Here is an 8334-nt window from a genome sequence, read left to right as displayed (position 1 = left end):
CGGGCAGGTGCGTGAGGGTGCAGCCCCGCGTGTGCACGCCCCTAGCAGCCGTGCTCTACAGACACACGCCAGCGTGGTTCCCCCCGCATGCTGCACTTACACACCCACGCACACGTCGCGTCGTCCCCCCGTGGGGCCTGTGGCACAGAGCACCCCGGGGGCCCCGCGCCTGGGATCTGTGGGAGGGCTGCAGGGGCCCTGGGCCCTGGGGGAGGTCTCCGAGCGTGTTCTGTGCGTGTTTCTGTGCCTCTCCATTGCATGTGTAAGGGCGTGTGACTCTGGAGGCAGACCAGCCCCAGCCTCTGCCACATCTGCCCCTCCGACCCCCGGCCAGCGGTGCGATGGGGAACCAAGCCCCGTGCAGAAAGACCCGAGCCCAGGGCTGGCCCTCAGGACCCCTCTCAGGCCGGAGGGTTTGGGGTATTTAAGTATTACTCATACACTGCCTGGAGATGGCCTTCCGGCAAGCGGGTGGCACCTCCAGGCCCTTCCCGGACCAGGAAGCCAGACACAGCTTCGTCCCTCCTCATTGGCCCCCGAGGACAAGGACGCTCTGTGGAGACATCCCAGAACGCACCTGGGGCTCCCCACGCAGAGGGCTTCCGGTTGGCCATTCGGGTATCTGGGCGGCAGAGGGTAAGTGAGGACGATTTTACGTCGGGGCCTTCACGCGGTCTGGGGTGGCCGTGGGACCTCCCGGAAAGGGCTTCCCCTTCGAGGCCAAGCCAAGGCCATACCCGGGACCCCCGCAGGTGGCCCAGGCCAGCCTCTCCCCACTCGGACAGGATCAGGTGGCCTGAGGGGCGGAGCTGGCCCAGGGCCTTCGTGGAGGGGTGAGGCTCCGGGCCCGAGCCTCTGGCTTTCCCGGGAGGCCTTTCTAGAGAAATCGCTTTCTGCCGGGCGTCTGCACGGCTCCGGGGAGCGCACGTGGGCGCCAGGCCTCGCAGGGAATCACCGCCCACGGACCAGAGCTGGGCCCTCAGGCCCGATAGAATCCCCCCCTGCCGGCCGTGCTGCTAGCTCTGGAGCCAGAGTGCCAGGGGTCCCCTGGCTTTTCTCACCCCTCGTTCAGCCCCAGCAGGCCCTGGTGAAGCCGTCCTGTCCCCAGGTGGGGCCTGGCCCTCAGAAGGGGCCAGTGCAGAGCCAGCAGCTCTGTTCCTGCTGGTGGCCGAGACCAAGACTGGACCAGCCCCGAAACCCAAAGCCCCCGAGAGCAGCCGACCCATGACATCAGCGGCAGGAATCTGTGGCCGCCGGAGGTGGGAGGCCAGGCCCTCCTCGTGCAGGGCTGACCGGAGACGCCCTCTCGCCCTCCAGGAGCTCAGTGGAGGAGGAGGCCGGCAAGGCTGTCACCAGGCCCCTTGTCACATGCAGTCAGTCACATGTGCAAACCGAGTGACCTCAGCCGGGCCCGTGACCCCTTTGGGGTGAGAGGTCACATCCCCAGGGGTGGCGGGAGGGCCACGGCGGGCCCGGCTATACCAGCCGGCAAGCGGACGGCCCAGACTTTCCGAATGTGGCTCGCCAAGGTCCGGGTTCTCCTGTGGGGCGTGCCTGCCGGTGGAGACCCACGGCCCGGCCGGGCGGAGGTTGCAGGACTGGGGAACGAAGCTCTGGGCTTCCGAAGGAGGGAGGGACGGCACACGGCCAGCGTCTCTGGCAGGACACCACCCACGTCCAGCCTGGAAGAGATTCACCGTAGAGCAGGGAGCGGTATTGCCCTTGGGAGAAAAAGCAGGGCTACGTTCGATCGGTGATGTCTGCCTTGGGACGGGGGAGGGACAGTGGCGCTCACACGACACCCGCCTACTGGCCTTTCCCGCCCCGGCTGCACAGCCCGGCATGGGACGGTTTGCCGGGAGGCCACTTTGCCCGCGTTGTTTCCCTGCCAGGCTGTGAACACGCTCGGGTCCACGACCCAGTCAGAGACAGCAGCACACAGAGAGCTCAGGGAGCGCGCGGCCGCGGAGGCAGCTGGGCGCCCGGCAGCCCCCTCCCTCCTTCCCAGGTCGGCGCCGCCAGTGGAGGTCCAGCACGTGTTGGGGGGTGGGCAGAGCGGCCCGTGGAACAAGGGGTGGGACACCCCCCGTGTCCAGCCCTGGAGGACCGGGACAAAGCCAGTGCCAGTGAAACCGAGCCGCTGCAGACTCCCGGACGGGGCAGGTGGAGGGCCGTGCCATCCCAGCGCAGGCCGGGGCGGGTCCGAGGCCAGGACTTGGGGCCGCTCCAGATGGGGAGGACAGAGGCCTGCCTGGGGCGCTGAGGCGGCAGGTGCATCGTCCCATCCTCCTGCGGCCTGGGCCAGAGGCCAGGACCAGCATCTCACGCTTCAGCTCCGCTAGAAGGTGTGGAGGCATGGCAAGGACCCGAAGGGAGGTTCACGGAACCCCTCCCCGTGGTAGCAGCCCCCTCGCAGGGCTCTCCATGACTCAGGCCTGGGCCCGGCCCCCAAGCACCCTTCCCTCTCTCCTCCCAGCACAGCAGAGGAAGCACGTAGTTAAGGCTCAGGTGCTGGGGAAGATCAGAAGGCAAAATCCTCTAAGGTCACTTTGCCCTCTGACCCCTCCCACCCCCCTGCCCCGGAGTCAGGCCCCAAGGCAAAGCTGGCTAGGGGCAGCTTCGGGGACAGCCCTGCAGAGGGAGGGTGTGCCCCAGCCACGCTGAGGGGGGGCAGCAAGCAGGCGCGAGGGGCTACACCGGTGGTCTCACCTGGAGGCACAGGATGTGCCCCGCCGCTGGAAAGAGCCTCCCGGAAGCATCCAGAAGGCTCTGGAGGAGTCCAGGCAGGGGGTCCGCCCAGCTGCTCCCCGAGCATCCACCTTCCGTATCACCGGATGCCCCTCTAGGAGCAGGTGGACGAGGGATGCTCTTGGCACCTGCACAGAAAACAGTAACGAGGGACGCCTGGGTGGCTCAGCTGTTAAGCACCCGCCTCTTGACTTCAGCTCCGGTCATGATCTCACGGTTTGTGAGTTTAAGCCCCACATGGCGCTGGCAGCATGGAGCCTGCTTGGGATTCTCTCTCTCTCTCTCTCTCTCTCTCTCTCTCTCTCTCTCCCTCTCTCTCAAAATAAATAAATAAACCTAAAAACAGAAAACAGTAATGAGAGGCAATAGCCTGGGAGACGTGGCCGGGAGCCACAGGAAGCCTGGCATGGCCTCGAACACCACGCGTGTGCACACGCACACGTGCCCACGCACACACACGCACACGTGCACACCCTCACGAACGCACCGGCACACACATCACACACACTCACGTGCCCGCGCGCGCATCTGCTCACACGCTCACGCAGCCCCTCCTGCCCTGTGGCTTCTGAGGCGCTCAGTGATGCCCCCCGCCCCCCCCCCCCGCCACGGGAAGAGCCACATCCCGGCCGGCGTGGACGGCAGAGACCTCGTGCCTCCCGGCCCCGTCACAGCCTCCAAACGCCACTGGCCCGCGGCGTCTCGATCCGTCCCTGGCGGCCGGCGTGTGACAGGTGGGTGAGCGGCGAGATTTATTGAGCAGCGAGGCAGCGGATGGGCTGACGGTGGCCGGTCCTCCCGCGCTGAATTATCTCTGGCAGAAATAAAAATCAGCTGAGCGCCGGGTTTCGCTAGGCTGCAATCTGTTAGCAGAAAATGGGACTGTCAGCAGCGTGCCGCGTTCATTTTGGCTGATTAAAGAGGCATTAATGTACTGTCGGTGTCACGGCACTGGTGGGAGGGCTAACGGGCCGGCGAGGCAGGGCTGCCGCGGCGACAACGGCACACCGAGGCCTCGGAGGCCGCCCGCGCCGGGAAGGGGGCAGCCACCCGTCCTTGGACGTGAGGGCACGGAGCAAGTCAGTCTGCCCGTCTCTGAGGGCGGTTCCCACCCCTCCCAGCCCACGGCGCTCACCGCGCGCCCGTGTCTCGCCCCCACACGCACGACCACAGACCCGGGTCCACGTGGGCCACGGCCACGAGGTTGGGCAGACCTCAGGGGAGTTTGGCAGGAGTGGCCATCTGGGCCCCCAGGGACTCAGACCCCCCTCTGAGACCCTCGCCCGCGGCATCCCCACCCCTGCAAGCTCCGAGACCCAAGTCACGGACCCCAGGCACGTCAAGGGCTGTGCAACGCCGCCGCCGGCTGGAAGCCTGGGCACCAAGCGGCCCCTGGTCCAGAACGCTCTGGAGGAGACGCACAGGACTGTGATGCGGCACCTGCTGAATACCTCCCCCACCCAGCTCCCCTAGGAGTGCCTCCCGGGGTTGGGCATCCCGGGACCCGGGGCCACGTCCCTATCGGGTCTTCTGGGGGATGGGGAGAGGGGAGAGGTCAGGCCGTGCAGGGATGCATTCGCAGGGCCGATGGGCCCAGCGAGCGGTTTGGGAGTCCGGGCCGGCTGCCCCTCCCCCACCGAGACTAAAGCTCCTCCACCGCACGTGGCACGGCACGGGGACAGGCCCCGCTTCCCCACAGCAACGTCCCACGCCGAGCGTGACCCGCCAAGCCGGGTCCCTGGCTTCCCGGGCCCCGCAGACACCACCCGAGGGCCCCCGGGCTGGCATGCCAGCAGGGGCCAAGCATCGCCTCCCTTCGCCCTCCCAAGCGGCCAGAGCCAGCTCGGGGGCATGTGTCCGGGGGGGTGCCGTGCACCTGCACCGGGAGGTCGCTCAGCCCCTGGGGGCCGTCCCCGTGGCCGCGGCCGGACCCTCCTCGGGGCAAAGCCCGGGGCCGGGGGGCCAGGTTGGCACCGGGACTTGCAAAGGGGTATTATTGAGTCAGAACCACACACGGGGCACCGGACAGGCCCCCGTGGGTCCCATTCCTCCCGGCCGGAGCTCACTCCCAGACCACGGCCCAGGCTGAAGACCCCAGGACACCACAACAGCACGAGCGACCTCAGTCACGGTGGCTACAAGCCGCACCCTCCCTGTGCCAGCGCAGAGCCACACGCGATGAGGGTGCCCTTTACGGAGAAGCCTGAGGTTCACAGGTGAACACAAGCCACACAGCTTGCGGGGGCGGCGGGATCGTGGTTCAGCACAGACGTGCCTGACAGCGAGGCTCGTTTTCCACCTCTCTGTGTGGCCACTCGTTGCCCTGCGGGGCGGGGAAGGCGGGGATCACACAGCCTGGGAACAGCGACGTGCGGACAAGAGCGGAGACCCTGAGCCCGGCGGCCTGGCTCCTCCACCAATGCGCAGGGACAGACTCGCTGGGTACCGTGGGCCATCGTGGTGGCAGCCAGGTCTCCAGAGGGAGGGACACAGACGCCAGCCTGGCTGAACCATCGTGGACAGGTGCAGGGTCGGGGAGGGGGGCGCACAGCCGCCTCCTGGATCCTGTCCTGGGGCGGCTGGGACAGAGCCCCGCAGACCCGGCCGCTTACACAGCATGACTTTCTCCCCTCTCTTTGGTGTGGGGGTGCCGTCCCCTCCCCGTGAGCTTACCACATTGCACCCCTCCGAGCCCGGCTGTGCCCCCACCTACTCTTCTCATGGGGGCGCCCGTCACGCTGCATCCGGGCCCACCCCTCTGGTCTCATGCACCGTCACCTCCCTGACGACCCGAGACCACCGCATTCTGACGGACGGGGGTTTGGTGCCTCAACATACAAACTCGGGGGACACAAACACCCCAAACACCTCATTTTCATCAGACGGCTGGCCCCGCTCTGAGCTGCGGTGGTTTACGGGGGACCATGCCCAAGCCTCCTGAGGGTCACCTCCCGGGCACCACACGGTGGGGGGACCAGGTGAGGGGGGGGCTCGCGCCTGCTCCCCGCTGAGCCCGCAGCTGCTAACAGGAGTTTGGGGGAAGTTTGCCTTGAATGACTTTGCCTCCGCGCCATCAACATCCAGGCGAAGCTCCGCGGTGCTCGGGCAGCATGAAATATTCAAGAGAGTTCTATTATTGAATTAACTATTTATCGATTTATAATTTAAAAGATGTATGTCCAGACGCTAACAAAGATTCCACACCAGCTCCCAATTCTGAGAGCCGCCAAGCGCCGTGGTCCCTGGGGACTCCCTTCCGCAGCCGGTCACCCCGGTGCCGAGCACAGAAGAGGGGGCCAGCCGGGGCGGGGCAGGGCGGGGCGGGGGGGTCTGGGGCGCCTCTGGCCCCATCGCCAGCCTGTGGGGGCGAGAGCGTCACCACTGACCTTGTGCCGTTGGCTTCCTGACAGACAACTGGGTCTCCGTCTACATCCCAGCCGCCTCCGGGCTGGTTCCCGCGGGCAGCAAGGTCTCTGTCACTTCCCACGCCAAGCTGCCAGCGGCCGCTGCACCTGAGACCCGTGACTTATCCCAGGCATGCGGTTTACGCACACCGGCTCACACAGGCCTCATCCACCCCCGACCAGGTAGGTTTTTCCTCCCCTCGCAGACTTTATTTTGTAGGTCAGTCTGAAGTTCAGAGCAAATTTGAGAGAAAGAGCGTCCCCACCCGCGTCCTGTCCCCCGTGCACACAGCCTGGCCCGTCATCTGCACCCCACAGAGCGTGCATCTGTGATGGTCGCTGTGCCCGCAGGGACGCGTCATCGTCCCCCAGCGTCCGCGGTTCACTTTGGGGTCGCTCTCGGCGCTGTGCAGGCCGCGGGTTTGGACCAGTGTGTGAGGACACGTACCTGTCACCACAGATGCCTCCCCCCCTCCCCCCCATCACCCTGATCTTCTCACCGTCCCCACAGACTGCACTTTTCCGGAACGCCAAGGGCTGGAACCGTGCGGCCTTGGCGGACTGCCTTCTCTCGCTTGGTAACGTGCATCTAAGTGTTGACGTAGATATTCGATTGTGCCCATTTTACAGACCTGGACAGGAAAAGTGCCCAGCTAAGGTGACACACGGGGCCTGGGCGCAGCTGGCGTGGGCCCGTCCACTCCCCAAGGCTCTGGGGGGACACCGGCACGCAGCAGCCCCCGGGCCTGGCCGGACACAGCTCTCGCCCGGCGGCTTGGGTGCGGGTCTGCTTGAACACGGTCTCTCCGAGCAGAGGCCCGACCGAGTCCTTCCGGGCCTGTCCTCTGAGCTGGAGCAGGGTTCCCCAAGCCGCCCCAGGCCCCGCCCTCACCCCCGGCCCCAGCCCAACGCGGATAGCTCGCGGCGGAATGGCACGCACTGTAAATAATCATTATTTTAAGACTCTCACGTCGAGCCCCTGACGGCATTATTAGGGCACAGGATGAAGCCCAGGAGGTTAATTACCGGAATATCAGACTCCAGACCATAATAACATCTATTAAAAGCGACACACCAGGAAAATCCCCAGATTATGGTGCCAGGGGCTGCGCCCCAGAAGAGCGCCTCTGCGGGGACAGACGCTCCCACACGCCCCGGCCTCCCCTTCCCGCAGCCAGGTCAACGCGTGGGAGGCCATTTGCCCACGTGGGGCTCGCGTGCGCGCCGCGGGTTCAGGGCCACGCGTTTGCAGAGGCAGAAATGTCCCCAAGGAGGGTGTTCGGCTCCAGGCGGAGGCCACCGTCCAGCACCCTCCCATCGAGGGGCCTCGCTGAGCCTCTGGCAACCCCCCTCCCACCTGGTCTCTGAGATGCTTCCGAGAGAAGGTGGTGCCCACCCGGGCCTTGCAGGGCCAGCCGCGGCCTGGCCACAATCTTCAAACCCATCTCGGTGAGTTAAGTCCCCACAGGAGAAAGAAGGCCCGGGCACTCGGGAAGGGGTGAGGCTGTGAGGGTCCCGTACAGAGGTGTGGCAAGGTCGAGGGACGAGGACCCAGCAATAGCAGCCCCCCCTCCCCGTCCCCTGCCGCCGCCGGGCCTCTGCCCTGCTTCTGACCGCCTGCTGAGGCCTCTCCCCCTCCCAACCCCTTGGGACACCAGAGGGCAGGGCCAGGGGCGAGGTCCAGCTGCGCGTGGTGGGGGCTCAGCCGCTCTGGTGGCCCTGCCGCCCGCCCGCCACGTTGCCCTGGGACTCGCTGGTGCCCAGCGTCGGTGACCGTCGGCGAGGGCTGCAGTCCTGCTTCTCGGCACAAGCGGGGAGGGCGAGGCCGCATCCCTGCCGGGGGGACCTTCTGGTCGTCCCTCGGACCTGCTGCCCGTGCCCCTGCTCTCCCTCATTTGTTCGTTCCCGCATCCATTGAGCAAACGTGTCTCTGAGCACCGGCCAGGCCCCAGGGACTGGGGGTACAGCAGGAAGTGAGACCGCAAGGCCCCTGCCCTCAAGGAGCCTTCCCTCTGGGGGAGCGACACAGAGAATCCGTGAATGAAGGAAAGGCACACGGGGGAGTGGTGAGTGCTGTGTCTCAGACACCAGGGCGCACAAATGCCCTCAGGACCCTGGGGTGCGAGCCCGGAGTCGGCGGGCAGCGGCACAAAGGCGGTCCTCGGGGAGGGTGGCCAGGAGC

Source organism: Acinonyx jubatus, chromosome C1, assembly GCF_027475565.1.
Source record: "Acinonyx jubatus isolate Ajub_Pintada_27869175 chromosome C1, VMU_Ajub_asm_v1.0, whole genome shotgun sequence".
NCBI lineage: Eukaryota > Metazoa > Chordata > Mammalia > Carnivora > Felidae > Acinonyx > Acinonyx jubatus.
The sequence above is the reverse complement of the archived record's forward strand: the minus strand, read 5'-3'. Positions refer to the sequence as shown.